Source organism: Panthera leo, chromosome F2, assembly GCF_018350215.1.
Source record: "Panthera leo isolate Ple1 chromosome F2, P.leo_Ple1_pat1.1, whole genome shotgun sequence".
Classification (NCBI taxonomy): domain Eukaryota; kingdom Metazoa; phylum Chordata; class Mammalia; order Carnivora; family Felidae; genus Panthera; species Panthera leo.
In genome coordinates, this window is record NC_056695.1 from 19,409,189 (window position 1) to 19,431,054 (window position 21,866).

General features: G+C 35.8%; 2 long non-coding RNA genes across 3 annotated transcripts; one reads left to right on the top strand and one right to left on the bottom strand.

The window, feature by feature from the left end:
• Positions 1 to 5,643: 5,643 nt before the first annotated feature.
• On the bottom strand, positions 5,644 to 6,932 carry LOC122210746. The gene is made up of 2 exons (XR_006198214.1): positions 6,890 to 6,932; positions 5,644 to 5,987 (listed from the first exon to the last, which is right to left on the bottom strand). It is a non-coding gene; the product is annotated as an uncharacterized LOC122210746 (long non-coding RNA).
• LOC122210747 lies at positions 6,926 to 19,722 on the top strand. Of its 2 annotated transcripts, none has more exons than XR_006198216.1 (3): positions 6,926 to 7,072; positions 9,063 to 9,211; positions 19,619 to 19,722. It is a non-coding gene; the product is annotated as an uncharacterized LOC122210747 (long non-coding RNA). The 2 variants fall into 2 exon arrangements; XR_006198215.1 differs by having other exon boundaries at positions 7,057 to 7,211.
• Positions 19,723 to 21,866: the final 2,144 nt, after the last annotated feature.

Genomic DNA, 21,866 nt, shown 5'->3' on the forward strand with positions numbered 1-21,866 from the left:
ACATAGACTAGAATAAGCCCTGGTTAGAATTCTATTAAAACGTCTCTCCTGAGTGGAAATTTTGAGGGCAGGTATGGCAGCTGCCAATTTCAGTCAATGATGTGGTCATTCTACAGATTGTACTTAATGGAAGAAATTCAATACATTTGTGTGTGTGTGTGTGTGTGTGTGTGTGTGTGTGTGTGTTTAAGTGAAAGAAAATCTCTTAAGGCTGATGCTGTATCTAGATAAGGGTTCCCAGATAATGGCTATCCCACCACCCCATTTTGTGCTTCTCTTTTCTTGAGTCTACGGGGTTCCTTGGATCTTTGAATTTTCCCGCTGGTTAATACTTAACTTTCTATTCCCTTCTTGGTAATCCAAGATCTATATTGCCCTATGTACCAGGATCTACTTCCCAAATTACTAATTACATAACAAATCCATGTAAGATGTTATCATTCCCACAGTTGAATCATTTTGGATAATGCCAATTTTGAAGTACCAATTTTTGAAAGTTAGGACTTACCTAAGAAAATGAATCTCTGATGTGGGAAATATAGGTATTGTTATATGTAGGTATAGTAGGCAGACTTCTAAAATAGCACCCAGTGATCCCTGCCTCTGGTATTCTCACCATCGTGTAATCTGCCCTTGAGTATGGATTGGGCCTACTGAGTTAATTTATAAAAGATTGTGGCTTTTTCCCTCTGACTAAGCTTGGGTGCTTACCCTGATGGAAAGGACCACTTAGCAACAGTCAGTGAAGAACTGAAACCCTCAGTTAAACATCCTACAAAGAACTGAATCCAACCAACACCTCATGAGTGAACTTGGAAGCTGATCTTTCCCCCATCCACCCTTGAGATCAACTACAGACCTGTCTAACGCCCAGGCTGCAGCCTTGTGAGGGACCTTAGAGCAAAGGACTCGGCTAAGCCATGCCTGGATTCCTGACCTAACACATTGTGAGATAATAGATACATGTTACTGCTAAATTTCAGAGTAATTTGTTATGCAACAATAGATAACTGATCCAGTTGAGTGCTTAGGGAATATTTTGATAAATGGAGTTTTTCTGACATCCTATCATTTAGAAAGAAACTACCTGGATGGGGGCAGGTAGCCAAATTCTTCATTCATATAGGAAATTTCAGATAGCTCTCCTGAGGTATATTTGAAATTGGAATTTAAACTATGGCAGATTCCCAGTGATTTTTATCAAGATTAGTTGAAACAAGACTGTTACTTTAGAATTCCAAGAGTTCAGATTATGCCTCAGAGAAGGAAGATAAAATGTGTAGAGAGAACAAAGAATTAATCATGTGTTAGTGGAAAAATTACTTAACATTTTAGAAGCTTCAGTTCTCCTATGTTACAAAAGGGAGCAATTGGACTAGAAGATCTCTAAGGCTCTTCTGAGTTTAAATTCTGTGGATGAATCTTAACTGCTTCTAGAGTTACTGCCCCCAACCTCCTCAAAAAAAGAAGACAGGAAGGAAGGAAGGAAGGAAGGAAGGAAGGAAGGAAGGAAGGAAGAAAAAAGGAAGAAAGGAAGGAAGAAAGAGGGAGGCAGGGAGGAAGGAAAGAAGGAAGCTTTATACCAAAGATCTAATTTTTCTGTGTAGTATTCCCCTATGGATCATTTATTACCCTTGGAAATTGAGGCTTCCCTGGAATAACCAAATACAAAAATCCATGAATTGGATAAATGAGATATTAGATGTCCAGAACAAGATCACTCTAGAGAAGGGGTTACTTCTAACAAGACCTGGAAAAAATTACATACACGTAGGAGAAAATCCTTGTGCCCTTTGAGAGAGCCAAAAATGCTGAGACAGTATGAATGCTTAAAGAAGGAGTATGTAAGAAGCATGAATCATAAAACCAACACAAAATTGATAAATTATACCATTAAAATAAAAAAAATTGATCTTTGAAATACATTACTCATAAGTGAAAAAGCAAGCTACAGAATGGGAGATAATATTCACAGTATACATTCTGAAAAAGGACTGATAGCAGAATATAGAAAGAACTCTTACAACTCAGTCATAATGAGACTAACAACCCAATAAAAAGATCAGCAAAAGATCTTAATACTTCTCAAAAATAGATACATTAATATAAGCACATGAAAAATGCTCAATATGTAGTCATTGGGGAAACACATATAATACCCACATGAAATGTCACTTCACACTCAATGGAATGTCCAAAATGAAAAAGACTAAGAATATACCAAGTGATAATGAAGATTGGGAGCAGATGAAATCACACATTGATAGTGGGAATATAACATTATATGGCCACTTTGGGAATCTTTGGCAGATTTTCAAAAAGAAAAACATCTATTCACCCCATGAACCAGCAATCTCACTTACAGGTAGTTAACCAAGAAAAATAAACATGTCAACACAAATCTTTATTTCCAAAAGTCAAAAGCTAGACATGACTCATAAGTCCATCAGCAAGTGAATGAATAAACAAAAGCACTATATCCACACAATAGAATACTACTCAGCCATAAAAAAAAGAAAAGAAAAAAAGTATGGACATATACAAAATTAGGCGAACCTAAAACTTTAAGTTGAATGAAAGAAGATAGGCACAGAAATGTACACATTGCACGGTTCCATTAACATGAAAAACTGAAAATATAAACCAAAGTGACAAAAAAACAAATCAGTGGTTGCCCACATCCAGAGGCTGCAAAAGGGATGGCTGGTCAAGGGACATGAGAAAACTTTTTGGATAATGGATATAAATATTTTGTATTTTGATAGTAGTATATGTATGTGCCAAAGCTCTTTGAATTATACATTTTATTAAAAAGTTTTAAAGTTGGCTTTTATTTATTATTTTTAAATTTTATTTTAGAGAGAGAGAGAGAGAGAGAGAGCATGAGCTGGGGAGAGCCAGAGGGAGGAGAAAGAGAATCTTTTTTCTTTAATGTTTTTTTAAGTTTATTCATTTTTGAGAGAGAGAGACAGAGCATGAGCAGGGGAGGGGTAGAGAGAGAGAGAGGGAGACACAGAATCTGAAGCAGGCTCCAGGCTCTGAGCTGCCAGCACAGAGCCTGATGGGGGGCTCAAACTTACGAACCGCAAGATCATGACGTGAACCAAGGTCGGACGCTTAACCAAGTGAGCCACCCAGGCGCCCCAAGGAAAAAAGAGAATCTTAAGCAGGCTCCACATTCAGCATGGAGCTTACATTGGAACCCCGATGTGGGGCTGAATCCTATGACCCTAGGATCATGACTTGAGCTGCAATCAAGAGTTGGATGGTTAACCAACTGAGCCAGTCAGGCGCCCCCCGAATTATACATTTTAATTGGATGTCATTTATTGCATGTGATTATACTTCAATGAAGTTTATTTAAAAATGACCTAGGGGGTGCCTGCATGGCTCAGTTGGTTAAGCATGCAACTTCAGCTCAGGTCATGACCTCATGGCTCATGGGTTTGAGCCCTGAGCCAGGCTCTGTGCTGACAGCTCAGAGCCTGGAGCTTGTTTCATATTCCACGTCTCCTTCTCTCTCTGCCCCTCTCCTGCTCACACACACGCACACTCTCTCTCTCTAAAATATAAATAAACATTACATTTTTTTTAATGATCTAAAAGTAGGACAAGAGGGGAAAACAATCATAAGATGCAAGGTCGGTGATTGAGTGGGATTTCAGATGAAAAAGGCCTTGTTCAACAGGCAGTAAGATTGAAATGGATTTGTTTTTGAGTTTTCAAAAGTGCTACTCAACTTCCAGATTTAAGACAGGTTTTTCCTTACTTCTCAAATGTCTTTATGTGAAGCTAAATTCTATAGGTCAGGGTTACTTATTCTACCCTTTTTTTTTTTTTTAACTGATTTACTTTCTACATGAGAGCCTACTCCTGAGGGGCTTCAGACTGTTCTAGATCTGTAAATGGTTGTAGTCTCGGGTTTACTATATCTGACATTAACAGTGAGAGACATAATAAAGCCACCAGGAAAGACAGGTAATTTTCCAAGTACTTACGTTTTTCTGTTTGAGACAAGAAGACAAATTGCCAATATATCATAAAGGGGAGAGTAAGAGAAAAAAGATATTAATATCATCTCAGAGAAGAAGTCTTTTGAAACTTATCTGGAGGATTGGATCAATAAGTATATAACATTCACCAGGCAGGGTGTTTGGCACTGAATCTGGAGATGATCCAGATATAGATCGTGAGCTAACAGAAGCCTTGTTGGCATCGTCGTCACATGAGGAAACATCAATTTCCCTTTCAAGAATTCAATTCAGGGTGCTTGGGTGGCTCAGTCGGTTAAGTGCTAGACTTCAGCTCAGGTCATGATCTTGCGGTTTGTGGGTTCGAGCCCCACGTCAGGCTCTGTGCTAGCAGCTCAGAGCCTGGTGCCTGCTTCAGATTCTGTGTCTCCCTCTCTCTCTACCCCTCCCCTGCTTGTGCTCTGTCTCTGTCTCTCTCTCTCTCAAAAAATAGATAAACATTAAAAAAAAAAAGAATTCAATTCATACCAAGCATCACAACAATTGAACATTTTGAAAAGAATCAACCCTTAACCCTTAGTGTGGGGTGGGACAGGGGGAAGGAGTCTGTGCGTATTTTAGTACCAGTTTCTGTCTCATCATTTCACTGCCCTTCTCCCATCTAACATGTCTGGCCTCTTGGACAAATCTGCCTGATTTAAGACCTGATTCTATGTGAATGGTATTTAGACAGGAACCGCCCATTTCAAAGTAACGGCTTTTGTATAAATAGAGCAATAAGGACAGGTAATATTTTATCACTGCTTCTAGTTCACACTCAGTTCATAAAACTACTTGCTGAGAGAGCCAGCTTCTTAAGTCATTCAGATTCAATAGGGCTACTCACTGGGCGATCTTGAAAGAGTAGGCTTGAATTAATTAGGCAATGGAAAACCTTGCTGGGAATAATGGGGTGCCTATGTGCATTTGGATAGCTTTGATAGGCAGCCCCTTACCAGAGAACAGGAGCTCCAATGTAAGCCAAGAGGTGCAGGTCCTGGCCATACAAAGCAAGCATGAGCCTTGCTTTTCTACCCTGCAACTTTGTAACTTTTAATCAGTCCGCGGTTTAATGAGCTCTATGTTTTTAGCACTCAGTAAGAGGTTGATGCAGATTACAAAAAAATTATTATAAGATATGGTTCTATTAATGATCTTATGATTGCAATGATATGCAAGAAATACAAGCATTTTAAACTATAAACATAAATATAAGGGCATTCGTGGGTGCCCAGTGAGTATTAAGACTGTTAAAATGTTTCTGAGAGCTGAGTGAAAGTTGCCAACATTTAGCTCTTCTTCCTAGGCTAGGAAGACAGGGACCAAACTCTACTAGAGGCTTGGGGGCCACTAGAAGGTATTTTGTTCACCCTCTTTCCTTTAGGCAAAACAGGTCTCCCAGACCTATAACATATTTGTTTCCAAGTTGTAAGTGTTCCCTGGTTGGTTATAAAAAGTGCTGCCAAAACTGATTGCACCTCCAACTAAAGAAAGTAAATTATAGAATACTTTGCACAAATAGACATAGTGTGAAGCTGATCTCTTATGAAAGAAAATACTTAATGGGAAATTTGTGGATTTGTTAGAACTGTTCATGACATTTGTAAATAATTTTGACTCATGACACATGACATTTGAAAGTTTCAGGACATTTATGATAATATTGTCTTCAATATTCTTGCCATTCTGTTATCCCCTGTTGTATCTCAGAAAAATCTAGATTTTGAAAATGTGAGCCGTATTTTTTTCTTCAGAAACCACAGGATTGCTCGTGGCCTTTTATGTAAGGATTCTCTGGAAGGTGGGGCTCACACTGTTTTCTCTCTCTTCCTCCCTTTCTGAGCCCAGGTAGCCATACTTAAAAGAAAGGATCCCCTCAGCTGACCTTTCCAGGGCCTTTAAAAGCCACCCACTATGCTTCTCCATGCCTCTTTGATCCTTCCCGATGTGCAGTGAATTTTCATATCAGAATGTTTCCTGGAAAATAAAATTTTTATTACCCTATTGTCTTTTAAAAACTATCCCTTTGAAGTCCGTGCCATTGGGCTATACTCCCTCTCCCCTTTTCCCATGTCTGAGGACATTTACCTCCACTCCAACACTTTGGTCACCTTGTGTGACTCATTCTCCACATGGATGACTCATGCAGGACCCTAGATCTTTGTCCCCTTCATTTCACCACTTTAGCCGAACACTCCCAGTCACATCTGGATCTGTAACTCCTCCACAGCAAAACCTTCCGTAGAGCTTCTTGGCTTACCTGCCCTGTGACTATTTCTATGAGGATATTGACATCTTCATCTGATGGGGTGCTTGGGTGGTTCAGTCGGCCAAGCATCTGGCTTTGGCTCAGATCATCATCTCACTTGGGCTCAGGTCATGATCTCATGGTTTGTGAGTTTGAGCCCCCCGTTGGGCTCTGTGCCATCAGTACAGAGCCTGCTTGGGATCCTCTGTGCCCCCCTCTCTCTCTGCCCCTTCCCCACTCATGCACACATGCTCTTTCTCTCTCTCTCAAATAAATAAACATTTAAAAAAGTATTTATTTGTTTGAGAGAGAGAAAGAGAGGGAGGGGCAGAGAGAGAGGGAGACACAGAATCTGAAACAAGTTCCAGGCTCTGAACTGTCAGCACAGAGCCCCACACAGAGCTTGAACTCACGAACCGTGAGAGCATAACCTGAGCAGAAGTCGGATGCTCAACCAACTGAGCCTCCCAGGCACCACCCAAAATAAACATTTTTTCAACAATAAATACAAAGTCCTCATTTCTTCCAAATCCTTTAGCCTTCTCGTTTCTCCACTTCTGTCTTTCTCCAGAAAAGAACTCATAGTTCATCATTTCAGCAAACTTTCTTCAATACAGCATTCCCCCCTTACCTGTGGTTTCTGGTACCTGTGGTCAACCATGGTCTGAAAGCAGATGAGCCTCTTTCCAACACTTTGTCATGTCAGTAGCAGCCTAACGCTGCATCATAATGCCTAGGTTATTCACCTCACTTCACCTCTTCACGTAGGCATGTTGTCACCTCACATCATCACAGGAACAGTGAAGATAGTACAGTAAGATATTTTGGGAGAGACAGAGACCAAATTCATGTCACTTTTATTATAGTGTATTGTTATAATTGTTCTATTTTATTATTAGCTATTGTTTTAATCTCTTCTTACTGTGCATTATTTATGTTAAATTTTATCAGAGGTATGTATGTATAGCAAAAACATAGTGTATATGTATATATATACACACACTATATACACTATGTATATACTATATATAGTACTATATACACTATATACATATAATATATATATATATATATATATATATATATACTACACTATAGTATATATATAGTGTATATAGTGTGTGTGTGTATATATATATGTATATAGTGTATATATATAGTGTATATAGTGTGTGTGTGTGTGTATATATATAGGGTTTAGTACTACCTGTGGTTTCAGATATCCACTAGGGGTCTTAGAATGGATCCCCCACAGATAAAGGGAGGTACTATACTCCAGTCTCCTTGGTTTTCAGGCTTTTAGTCACTTACGTTTCGTTTAAGTTTGGAATTTTGTGGGTATAACTTTGTAATTTCAGTCTTCTGTACATGAAGAAAATATCGGGCTGGTAGGCTTTTGATGTACATTTGTCAACACTATTTTTCTTGACAGCAAAGAGAAATTCTAATGAGTCTGTCTCCAATATTTTCTGTTAAATGACCTTCTAACTCAGGTGGTTTTACCCTTCTATGCCGGGGAACGCTTTGGCCAGCTGGTGAAACCTACAAGTGTCTTCTCAGAAAAAGTTGCTAAATTCCCCATATAAAATACCTAGGACTACAGAATAAAACAAATTACACTGAAATGAAATTATCAGAACCATAAAAAGCACATTTGCGATATGGTAATCTATGGGCTTTTGATTAACATATTAAGTAACAAGAGGTAATGTGAGGTCAAATAATTCTTAAGTGTATTTCAAAAGATCTGCAACAGTGTATTAATAACAACAATGATGGCAATAATAATAATAACAGCAACAACAACAACAGACCATTGCTAACAGTATGATGGTTTGTTGCCTCCATGAATTTGAGTTCATAAAACTTCCTGATCCTCTACATGGACTTCCAGTGTCCCCAAGTTACAAATGCTGAGCACCTGGGTTAAGTGCCACTGTAGTAACTGAGGCTAAATTTGACCCTTCGAATCTGTAGCAGATCGAAATGACCAAAATGTAGAAATTGACAGAGAAGCAGCACAGGTCCGCAAAATCAGCCAGCCAACAATCATATGGTGCTGTGTCCAATGGATCAATTTGAGAACTTAATCTACATTTTCCCCCCAGACAGAAAACATATGGTAAGGGAACAGTGAAAGGGGCTAGCTAGCTGCTGCTGACACGTTCCATAAGGAATTCAGAGATCAGAACTGGAAGACAAAAACGTTAGTAGCCCAGATACATCTTATGCTCAGAAAATACTCATTTGGAGCTAATACGCTCTGTGTTCTGGATGCTGACCACACTACTGGGAGCTTAATTACAGCTTGACAAATGTTCATTGAATGTCAGAAACCTAATAATAAACTTATCAATAAGGCAAATTAAGATGAAAAGTAGTGAACAAATAGCCTTATGAGAAAAAGAATAAAATCTGACATCATTTGATGCAATCTAGCCATCTCATTATTCAAGAGCTTGAGAAGAATAGGAGTGGGAAGAAGTGAGATGTCCGGTAGACTACAAAACTTCCTACCATCATAATCACAGGAATTTTTAAAGATCTCTAACGATAGTTGTGTTTTCAACATCCAAGAATCAAGCTGGAAAAGCATGTGCTTGCGTATAGAATTTGTCTTAAAAGGACTATTTCAAAGTTGTGTTAAAAACTGGTTATGCTATTTCAAATAGCTGGAGACTATCCAGAGAACCTTTTAGCTAATCTCTTAGCTCATGAAAAGATTTTTGAAGTAAACCCACCTTAAGATACTTTCAGCTGATTGGCAACAGGTAAAGTACTTCTATATTTACTTCTATCTCAAGGAAAAAAGAAGACTATTTCAAAGTCAGATATTTATTTCCATTGAAATCTGAAGGTGACTTACAATTGCCTGGTTCCAAAATGATCTGCTACATGAAAGTGCTTCTGATATTTTATCTTCTGAAAGGAGATACCCATGCTGCCGTCATTCGTAAGTGCCTCAAAGACAGAGAGCATAAACACATTTAATTTCTCCATTAAAGATACTGCTTGAATGGGAATAAAATGGGATCACTTATAAACAGCCATTTCCCTTTTGGTAACAAGGTATCCAAAACCATTCCCCAGTCTTCAAATCCAAAATATTTCCTGTGTAATACTTGTCTTTGGTCAAAAATAAAATCAATCAGTCAATAAAAGAAAGTTGTCCATTACTTATCATATCATACCTGCCTCTATTCACTTATTAAATAACTTTTTTCAGTTGGGATGAGCACTGGGTGTTATATGTAAGTGATGAATAATTAATTCTATTCCTGAAATCATTATTATACTGTATGTCGACTAACTTGGATTTAAATAAAAAAAATAAAATTAAATGCGTAAAATAAAATAAAAAAGAACTTTTTTCTTATAAACCCTAATAGAAAAAATAGCCGGAGTTATAGCCATTTCTCTTGCCTATTTTCTTAACAAATCAAGAAAATTAGAGAAACTTTACTTTTACTAGCATAAACCATATCAAGAAAAAATCAGTGCAAATAAGAGAGAAAGCAGTGGAGTAATATTTCTTTTATAAAACGTTACCTACATTAGTTACCAGTCAAATGACATGTTCAACAATAGGAAAAAAAATTAACAAATTTGTAGATGTAGTGTAAGTTGTCATTCTTTTCTCAAAGTAATAGTTTTAGAATTTAATAAGAGTTCTATGCTTACTAATAGCCTCTGTGAAGGAAGGCATCATTTAGCCTAGCTAGGCTGATGTGAATTCACAACTTAAAAATTCAAACAGCTTACTTTACTGATTGTCTTTAGGGTTAATGTGTTTTCATTAGAAAGCCTCCAAGATAGAGAGCAAGGTGACTTATACACAACACATAAATATCTTCTGCTGTAGTGTTAGAGGCATTTGTTGTGGAACATTCTGAAGGATTCAGAGCAGCATTGCACATGACCCCTCAGTTCTAGTCTCTAGGATTTTCTCATGTTCCGCAATAAATTTCTTAAAAATATAGTTTATTGTCAAATTGGCTAACACACAGTGTATACAGTGTGCTCTTGGTGTTGGGGGTAGATTCCTGTGGTTCATCGCTTACCTACAACACCCAGTGCTCATCCCAAAAAGTGCCCTCCTCAATGCCCATCACCCATTTTCCCCTCCCCCGTCATCAACCCTCAGTTTATTCTCTGTATTTAAGAGTCTTTTATGGTTTGCCCCCCTCCCTCTCTGTTTGTAACTATTTTTCCCCTTCCCTTCCCCCATGGTCTTCTGTTAAGTTTCTCAAGATCCACATATGAGTGAAAACATATATTTGTCCTTCTCTGCCTGACTTATTTCACTCAGCATAATACCTTCCAGTTCCATCCACATTGCTGCAAATAGCATGATTTCATTCTTTCTCATTGCCGAGTAGTATTCCATTGTATATATGAACCACGTCTTCTTTATCCATTCATCAGTTGATGGACATTTAGGCTCTTTCCATAATTTGGCTTGCAATACGATTTTGAGCATTAGAATAGATTTAGCGATATTGAATGGCTTGCCTTGCTTTCTGAAAGTGTGTGAAGCATTACAAAGAAAAAGATACGTATGGACTATGAGTACAAATGAAGATCTATGTGCAGCATTTCCAATTATTGTAATTTCTGTAAATAGTGTTAAAAAATGTTTCCTAGAATACAAAGAGGGGAAATATCGTAAGATTTCAGTTTGTGATCTGTCTACAAATACTATAAATTTTAACTGTTAGTGGCAGCAGTGTATGTCTGTTTTACTTACACTATTTGTTTTTCTTTGAAAACATAGTGTGTGTAAAAGTATTTGGGTTGGGTTTGGCAGAGTGGAAAAACATAAATAAAACTAGAAAAAGAGCTTCCAGTGATGAATGTTACAGTGTATAAATTAAATTCCTAATGACATAACTTGGAGAGTTTTTTTGTCTTTCAACAAGCTTGCGTGATGTAAGCTTTATTCCTGTGGAAACTTAGCACATTCGGTAGTTTGCTCATTTGATTTTACCTTCCAATAACTGAGAAAAGATGAGCACTTGGATGTGGGTTTCTATTATATAAATGTCTAGGTAAAGTTAGCTAATGGCAGCTGCTGATGAAACCTGGCTGTATACAAGGAGATGTTGTTCTTTCATAGAAATATACCCTCATTTGGAGTTCTTGATAGCAATTTCTCCCACTTTTATTGTGCACATAACTATGCCTCTTAGTTTTTTCCACAAAGATATTCAGCTCTTCTAATTTTCTCTTTTTGGATCCTGTTCTGAATAGTAGTTCTCTGGGCATCAAGGATAAATGCAGTAATTCAGGCTCCAGTTTTTCTTGAAGGACAATGGCATTCTCCATAATATATTTAATAGACAATCATGTTCTCATGTCTAAAATAAATCTAAATCATCAAAGGATAAAATGGCCTACTGAATGATTTTACTCATAATTCTTCTTTCATATGATTTCTTAAGGACTTAGAAGTATCAGGTTTTAACTGCTCTGTAACTTAAAAAAAAAATCTGTGAAAATTCTTCTAGTTCTTCAAACTCCAGGCTGAGACATTTTATAAGAACTTTGTAAATGTCTATGAACTATGTTATCCAGGCCAGTTTTGTTTTATTTGGAGAAAATGATTTATCCAAATCCTATATTCACTAGCACAAAATACAAACACTCTCCTTATTGTTGTCAAACACTTCACAGAGCCCCATTCCATTGATTTGTTGAGCTCAGTCAATAGCAGATTCTATGTTCAAAGTTTGATCACTCATAGACCTTATGATTCCTACTTTTTGTGGTGTGGTCTCAAATTGTCCTATAACTCAGGCAAATTATTTGGCAACTATGTCAGGAAAGAGGGCTAAACATTTTAGATGTTCCAGCTGGATAGTATCACCACTACTAGAAGAAATAAATGCAGTATGTATCCACTGATAGGTCAGTGAATAACTTTTGCTTCACTTACATAGCCTGATATAGCATGCACATATTTATTGATACACACACTTTGCTATTCAAAAATTACTTGAAGCACTTTATATTAAACTTGGAAATATAATAAGCTTTAATTCATATATAAAGAACAATGCTTAATTAATTTTATCTTCTTTCCACTAATAGAAAAAATTACCTAAAGAAAACTATCGCACTACGTATAAAATTTAATTGTAAACTTTTTGCAAGCTAAAACAAAACAGAAAATTCACAATGTTGCATGAAGTTCATTGCATCAAAAAAGTAAGAATGAGTTTAATTAATGTCTCTGTCAATGCCACTATGGACTCACTGTTTAAGTACACTGTAGGTAGAAAAGCTTAATATATATGAAAATATGTCCATAAATTAAATAGGCTTCCTTACCTTATTTTTTTTTCAAAATAATTTTAAAAGTTCATTCTATGAAACAATTTCAAAGGATATTATTCCAAGAAGCACACACCTTGTTGGGATGGAGTTTCCACTTTCAGATACTACATGTATCTACTCAGAATGATCTTACAATTTACCACTGAAAACTTTCAAAAGTATCAGAGATCATAGATAATTTAAATGACTGGTTGTTTTTGCAAATAACATGCTTGGAATAGTTTTTTTTTTCATGGTGTCACTAGAATGCTTCACTTATTCTGATGTCATTTCAAAAATAGCATATATTTCTATAATAAAGTATTATTCATATTTGCATATATATAATGTATAAAAATATATGTATATATGTGTATTTTTCATAATACTATCTGACATTTTATCATTTAAAATAGGGCATACTTCAAAAATATGTAAGGCTGACTATAAACTTGGAAAAATGATAATTTCAACAAAAATTAAAGTAAATATAATAATAGTTGCACTTTAAAAATAAGGGCTTATGATATTCCACTTACACATACTTATTGATTCAACCTTCACAAAAATGCTATGAAATCTTACTATATTTTAATTTTTATTTTGTATTCTGATTTTTTTTCTAAATAAAAAAAAACTGGAAGCTCAGAATGACCAGGTAACTTATTCAAGGTCATGTAACCAGTGGATCTAGAATTTGAATCCAAGTCTGTCTGATCCTAAGTCTCATGTCCTTCCCACTATGCTTTACTGTCTCACCATACTTTCAATGAAGTGCCTGGAAAATAATGCAACACTTTCACACTGACTACTTGACCTGCATTGCAAATTTGCCTGACATTAATACAGTTTTCCTACTTGTTAATGCATTTGGTTTGAATTTATAAGCTGACTACCTGACTCTTAACTTCCTCAACTTTTCTGCTTTTGTTATGGGAAAACAACAATGACAACAACAAAAACTAATGGTGGTTCATGTGCGCTATACCTGCTGGATGAGAAGAGATGCTGTAACCAGGGAAGTAGTGCCTTAGAATGTTGCCCCCAAGCCAATGGAGCAGATAGGCAAGTAAGGAAGAACATAGGCAACCTCATACACAATAGAGTCTCTCTAGACACTCCATTCTACTGAGCAGGCTAAAAACACACCCTCTTTGAAGCTAGGGCAGGTATTTTTGTGATGTCATAGACGAGGTGTATGGAACACCTCTTCTCAGAAAGCCTTCTTCTATAACTACTTTTGGGCTAGATGGAATACCAACATCCAACGTGGTCTTGCCTAATTCTTATTCTTTGATATCTACTCTCTGATCAAGCAATATATTCTGCTACATTTCTTTCTTGATATTTAAATATCTTAATCTTATGTGAGCTTCCTAAATTTCAGCCTACATCACCTATGGGGGGCTTAAGTGGGCAGGACAGCATTAGTGCCTAAATTATTCTGCATCTGTTGCTTCATTTGGAATCCCAGTAGGTGATTTATAGACCCCTTAGTTGTTCATGTACTCCAAACCCCATAGTCACGAGTGATCAAAATGGCACCCAAAGTCAACTCAGCAATGAAATTAAACCCCATAGTCTTTACTGAGTTGTAATAAAATATCACATAATAATCTGTATCCCGTTTTATTATAGTGATTTGTCAAACTACAAACAATACCTGAATTAATATATTAGAAATAAAAAGTGTGATATTTATTTAACACAGAACTTTGTTAATAGTTATTAATACTTCCTTCTATTAGGCTTTGCACATTATAATAAAATAATTGATTATGTAGTCATCCTTTTAGTCTTGGCATTTCTAAATATTTTCCATTTTCACCAGATATCATGTCCAAGTCTACTTTTATCAGCCATGGATTCTAGGCAAGATCCCAATTATCTCTTAACGATCTTTCTTATATAAAATATAAAAAGTTAATTTGACAGCTAACTTGAAGAGGATTATCTGCAGTCCCAAGTAGATTTGGAATATAAAAATCTCATTAAATGTTTCTGTTTCTAGTTACTCTATATTATATATCAATGCAGTTTAATAGAACAGTCACTTTTTCTTTGTGGAATACAGACTTTGTTCTTTGTGAGTATTAGCTCTGAAGTGTTGGAAACATAAACCAGCATTCTCACTGCGCTGCTTTTGCTCAATTGTGACATTATTCTAAGATTTGCCAAAGAAAAATGTGTAGTAATCATAGGAAAATTGAGGATGCTTGTCTGGTTCCCAGCTATCTAGGGTAAATCTCAGGATGTCTGTGAGACTGCATCTGTATCAAAACTTTTTTTTTTTTTTTGGCTGGACAGTCCTTAACTTCCACTCAGACTGTTCCTAATAAGAAGGAGGGACCCAATTATCTTGTATGTCCATACAGCTATATTTAGGATTTGTCCCTGCTTCAGAGGGATCTGTCGAACCTGTAAGATTGTTTTGAAGGATTCTAAGTTCATTTTGAGAATTTGGATATCACTTGAACGGTAACATAGCTCAAACTTCCACCCACCTTGGTAACCCTGTAATGACAGGAATGCCACCCTCTTCTCGTTATCACCAACACATCACAAAGTTTTCCATTTTTATGCACTCAGTATACTATGTGTTGCACAAAGGAGGAAGGTTGCTTTGAATGGAGAAGGAATCTAGTCAGTCTGCTCAATCTTTTGTTCAAAAACATCTCTTACATACATTCTATAGGATAGGCTCTAGGCTAGACACAGGACATACAATGCTGGATAAAACAAATATGATAATGTCCTTCATGTTGCTTTTCCAAAGGACCCTGAAGAGTTCTACTTAAAATCGAGAGTCTCCCTTTGATTTCCCAGGCTAGCCAGAAACAGTTATCCTTACTCTCAATGGGGTCTGGGTTCCCCTCTGCCCATTGCTCAGACTGAAATATAACCCAGATGTTGTTTGGTGTTGTAAATTTTGAAGGGGAAATAAAGCTTCGCAGAGAATCCGGGAACATTTGTGCTGTACTATAGAATGTTCTGGAAGCTATTGTGGCAAAATAAGACCTCTGTAAGATTCTGTTTGTAAGTTGCATCATCCTAGCTCCAGTACCAAGGGCAGGGCATGACCAGTTTAGCATGCTTTCAAGTAAGGGTTCATAGAACCAATTTTTCAGACACTCTAGCTCTGGCCAATGTCTCCTTTGTGCTTCTTATTTGGCTCTAACCTATTGACTTCAGAATATCCTGATATCAAGCTTCATGCATCTTCATTCTCTGGAACATTATTTATGACCCTCAATTCAACTGCTCCATCTGGTTTGTGGACTAAAAATAAGAAAAAAAGGACATCAGGAATTCATTAAGATCTTTTTTTTTTTTTTTTTTTTTGCAACTGGAAATACTGTAAATGCTGTGGGCATTTTATCTGTTTGAAAAGTGTCAAGATTTGGTTAAGTGAGTTCATTTGTATTCTCCAGCCTTCCTTTGCTCTCTGTAACTGCTGCTTTACTATGAGCACCCATAATTTGACCAAACACTGCCAATTTCCTGACACTACTTTAATATAAGTAAATGTTCAGCTTAGCCTACATAAAAAATACAAAATCACAGGAGTAAATAAGTTCCAAAGATACATTTTTAAATCTTCCAAAATGAGGTTGTAAATATAAAAACATAAGCAACAACAACACAGACTAAGGTAAGTATTTTTATGTAGTAATTTTAAATTACCAGAAGCAAAAACTTAAACTTGATCTTAAAATTAAGAATTAAATAATAAAGATGGATAGGTACTAAAATTCTTAAGGAAAATTGTTTTTAAAATGTGAATAAAGAAAAAAAGAAAGAAAATAGGTGTAACAAGGAGCAGCATTGATGAAATCCAACTAACATCCATAGTGATTTGATAAGCCATATATGATCACAATTAGCCATTGTTAACAGCCTGAGAAAAATGAAAAGAGCCTGAATAAAGACATTGGTTTTCTTCCTGAAGTGATCACCTGCTGATTACATCATTGTAAAAAAAATGAGTAAAAAAAAAATCAGTTTTGAGTGAATATGTTGAGGGTAGGGGGGAGAACAAGTCATAAAGGCTAATTGAGAGTATGAATCAATGCTTAGGGAAGAAAATCTCCCCAAATTCCCTGAAATTTTATTAATATCCAAGCCCAGATCAAGGCCTTTTTTTAATGCAATAAGAAGTACATTTCAAATAGATTAGTTTATCTATTTCTCTACCTCAATTTAATTTACAATTGGAAATTATAAGCATTTCATTAATCAGTTAACAAGGCATATTTAAGGCATATTAGTTCATAAGTTACAAGAGCAAACTGACTTATTTTAAAGGCAACCCTGGTGTTTTAGCAAGGAAAGACTAATGCTGTTTATTCCAGGGGTCAATCTTGTTTTTGTTTTTGGTTTTGGGTTTTTTTTTTATGTTTTATTTATTTTTGAGAGCAAGAGAGACAGAACATGAGCAGGGAGGGGCAGAGAGAGAGAGAGAGAGAGAGAGAACTCGATGCAGGCTCCAGGGTCCGAACTGTCAGTGCAGAGCCTGATGCTGGGCTTGAACTCACAAACTGCAAGATCATGACCTGAGCTGAAGTCAGACGCTTAACTGACTGACCCACCCAGGCGCCCCTATTTTTTTATTTTAAAAAAAATAAATCTTCTTGGGATTTTATGGGATACTGTGTTTTGCGATGGCCACAGGTGAAACACAATGAAGGTAATACCTCTTTGAAACAATACTGTAAGGAAACAATGAAGAATATGGGTATAAAAGTAATAAATTGAGAACCAAAATCTTATTTGTGTTCCTGTTGATAGAAAAGCCACAGGTCCCATGTTGATATTATTTGTCATTTAAGAATATGCAAATGGATCATATGAAAATGATCCTTGCTATGAGAACTTGCTAATAAGGGCAAGGACTCTGTGGCAATGACCTCTGTCATGGGGGGCAGACTACCTGGGCTCTTGATGTCTAAAGTTTCTTGACTTTTCTGGCTTGTACCTTTCCCTTTTCCAAAACTTATTTTCCGGTTCACTACTTCTTAATACATTGTCATGTTTTCCAATGATGGAGAAATGGGATTAAATAAAGTTGGTAGATAAGAAAGAAAAAAGTGGCATCCTAAGAGAAAAAAAATGGTATGAACAGTGATAAAATGGTAATTTGAGAACTGTCTATAAGTAGGCACTGAATATCAATTCACTATGTTTCTGTGTCTGTTCTATTACAAATGCTTTGGAAAAATTCTAATTAAAAGTATGTAGAAATAGAGAAGCCAGAAATAAGCCCTTAGATTTATTGATTTTTTTTTTGGCAAGGGTGCAAAGACAATCCAATGGCAAAAGAATAGTTTTTTTCAAGAAATGGTGCTAAGACAATTGAATACTCATATGCAAAAAAAAAAAAAAAGAAAAGGAAAAATCATTTAGATGCATACCTCACACCATATACAAATATTAATTCCAAATGTATTATAAATCTAAATATAAGAGCTAAAATATAAAACTAAAAATGAGAAAATATGGTAACCTTAGATTTGCCAAAGATGTCTCAGTTATGTCCTCCAAAGCAAATTTCATAAAACAAAAAAATGGATAAATTAGATTTCATCTAAATGAAAAACTTCATCTTTCAAAAGACATGATTAGGAAAATGAAAAGATAAGACATACACTTGGCTAAGATATTTATAAGTCATATGTCTGATAAAGGACTATACACAGAGGAACTTTTACAATTCAATAAGAAGATAATTAAAAATTGATCAAAATATGTTAATGTCTATTGGTATATTCTTAGTCCAAAGAATAAATAGGAAAGACTAATAATAACCATCTGAGAAAATGCTTAATATCATTAGTCACTAGGGAAATGCAAATTAAAACTAAGATGCCACTTTTTACACTCAGCAGAGTGGCTATAATCCTTAACATTGAAAATACCAACTGTTGGTGATAATGTAAAGAATCTAGGAACATCTAGGAACATAGAATCTAGAATACATTCCTTCTAGTGGGAATACAAAATGGTATAACTACTTTGGAAAACACTTTGGCAATTTCTGAAAAGTTAAACATGTACGTACCATATGACTCAGCAATTCCTGTTCTAGTTATCTACCTGAGTTATGTATATGGATTTTCCTAGCATCATTATTTGCAGTAACCCCAATCTGAAACCAATCTTGATGTTTATCAACTAGTGAATGAATATATAAAGTGTGATATATTCATACAATGGAATTTTATTTACTAGTAAAGAGGAATGGACTCCTTTTACACACAGCAACATGGATGAACCTCAAAAACATGCTAAGTGAAAGAAGCCAGACACAAAGTAAAACACAGTGTATGTTTTTGTTTATATGAAATTTCTAGAAAAGGTAGATTCATGGAGACATAAAGGAGGTCAGCAGTTGCCTGAAGCTGGTAATAGGAGCAAGACTGATAGCAAATGGGAGTAAAAGAAACTTTTGGGTGGTGGAAATGTTCTAAAATTGTATTATGGGGGTGGCTGCACATTTATATAAGTTTAATAAGAATCTTCAACTTTTATACTTACAATTGGTGAATTTTATGTTGCATAAATTATACCTTAATAAAGATACTACAATTTTTAAAGGTATGTGAAAGGCAAATCTCCACTAACATACCTATTTTTTCATACTGTTAAGAATAAGCAAACCATTGAGCCTACAAGGAATATAATGTTATAAAGAAAAAGTGAGTGATTTACTTCTACCTGTAAAAGTTATTTCAAAGTTTAAGGTTGTCATTGTTTCCTCAGTAGACTATTTTCACAGAAACTAAGTCCAAGGAACATTGTCCTTACCTTGGGTTTTCTGTAAATACACACCGTAAATCCAGGGACTTAATAAGATGAATGAGGTTTTTCCCCTCTTATTGGGTACCAAGGACTACTTGGCATCTGTCAATGTTACTGAAGTGCTACATGCAAATTACCTGCACATCAATTGCTGAAGAATCTTGAATAAAGACTAGAGAAGACCAAGGATTATAAATAAAGTCTTAATAAAGCTTAAGCAGAGAAAGAATTTTTTTTTCCTCCTCAGATTTACATTCTTTTTGACTCATTACGGCAGAGGAGCTATCAAGGAAGATGTGAAGAAGGGAAGGAAATGAGAGATGGGGGCTATACTTTGGATAATGTTCAACAATAAAGAATGCAACTTATTTTAATATCCATTACTGATTCCTCGACATGTTGCTTTACTTAGTTGTCTTAATTCAGTAAAACAAACTATATCCATTTTCAAATATCAGGCTATTTGTCATACCCATCATCAAATGATCCTTTCACTATCTTTTATTTGGTTTTAACTAGCCAAGGTCCATTGAAATTCAGTTCAACTCTGTGTTAGTGGAGATTGCAAGACAGTGTTTATGGCAGAGAAGACAGGGTGTGTTATTCTATGTTTAATGTAGATCCTGCTCCAGTTAAGAAAAAAACTGTATTAGTACGAAGAAATTTGCCAGCCTGGAATCCACTAAAAAAGGAAGAAGAAAGAAAGAAAGAAAGAAAGAAAGAAAGAAAGAAAGAAAGAAAGAAAGAAAAGAAAAGAAAAGAGAAAGAGAACTTTTTATGATAGTGTTTCAGTTTTGACATATAACCTGATGGGAGTTATAGGAATAATAGAAAAAGTAAGGGAGAATCATTTATAGAGTCTATGGCTAAAGTTTCAGAGTAGGGAATGTTCACATTTGAAGGCTATGTCCTAAATTAGCAGCGGTATTTGGAGGCTTTGGAAAATATGGACTTTGTCACAGGTTCAATCCCTAGACTGGAAGAAACTAGGATATTGCCTCCATAGGAATGTACATAACTGGGGGATGAAAGCTTAGAAGTACAATCCTGTGGGTTTTTTTTAATATGACCAGCCTTAGTATTTCTATAATTGTGTTTAAAATTGACACAAGATTTTGTTTGTAAAGTTATTCTTTATTTCTCTAGAGACTATTGGGGAAGTGATGATTGCCTTGATCTAAGTCATTTTCCTTTTGATTATATTTTCAATGAAAATTTATGGTGGAATATGAACTTACTGTTGAAGCGGTCATCACAATTACATTATTATCATGTGGTTAGAAATGTATGTCTGATATAAACTTATTAAGTAATTAAATCTATTAACTGTTAATAATGACTTCACTATTTAAATTCCATATTGCTTTTTAGATTCCTAAAATGAGTTTCCTACATCCTAGTATCTCATGTAGTTAAAGAGCAGAGTATGGACAAAAGAGTTTCCAAGTTGTCAAAGACATCTCTATACCTCTCCTCATTTTTTTACTAAATCAAATTAATTGGCTTTTACTCTCCTAACATATGAGGAATTATATTTTTTTATTCTTTTTTTACATTTATTTATTTTTGAGAGACAGAGACAGAGCACAAGTGGGGGAGGGGCAGAGAGAGAAGGAGACACAGAATCTGAGGCAGGCTCCAGGCTCTGAGCTGTCAGCACAGAGCCCGCCGAGGGGCTCCAACAAGCGAACTTCAAGATCATGACCTGAGCCAAAGTCGGACACTTAACTGACTGAGCCACCCAGGCGCCCCCATATGAGGAATTATATTAAACATAAAACTTGAGAGAAGCTTTGTCTGGTATTCATAATTTAAACTCTTTAATCTGTTTTAGATTTTTCTATTGCATTCTTCTACCTGGTTCTTATAAATCAGCCTGCAAAAGAACATATTCCTTATTAACTTGCACATTAACAAATCCAAAGTTACAAACTACAGGTAGGCTAGCCCACGTTGTACAGGAGCAATTTTAAATAGAGTTAAGAAAACATTTTCATTCCATGCCAGAACTGTTCCCAAACATTCATTAGTAGATCGAAATGTGCCTTCTAGACCCTATGTGACTGATCAGGGTTCATGATGTCTGAAGAAAAACAAGAAAACTCACGGAAGCATAAACACCATTTTGAGAAAATACTGTTCCTTTTATTTTCAAAAGCATCTGCTGTGCATTGTAGAGGATTTTGTGACTCATTAAGTGAAGATGCAATAATTAGGATCAAAGTATATATTTTGTATTGAGATTAATTACATTTTGAAAACTGGCTTATGGACAATAAACATTTTCTTACATGAAACACAGAAAGGATCTGAAAGGTCCAAAACTGAATTTTACTCCACAGCAGTTGGGAAATCATTCAGTAAAAGGGAAATGGTAAGGTAATGCAGGATATCATAAAGGTTTTCTGGCTCCATATAAACTTTCTCCTTGGTCTCAAAAACATTAACCAACGCAGAGCTGACTGCGGCTGAGCTGGGTGTTCTTCCTCAATGCT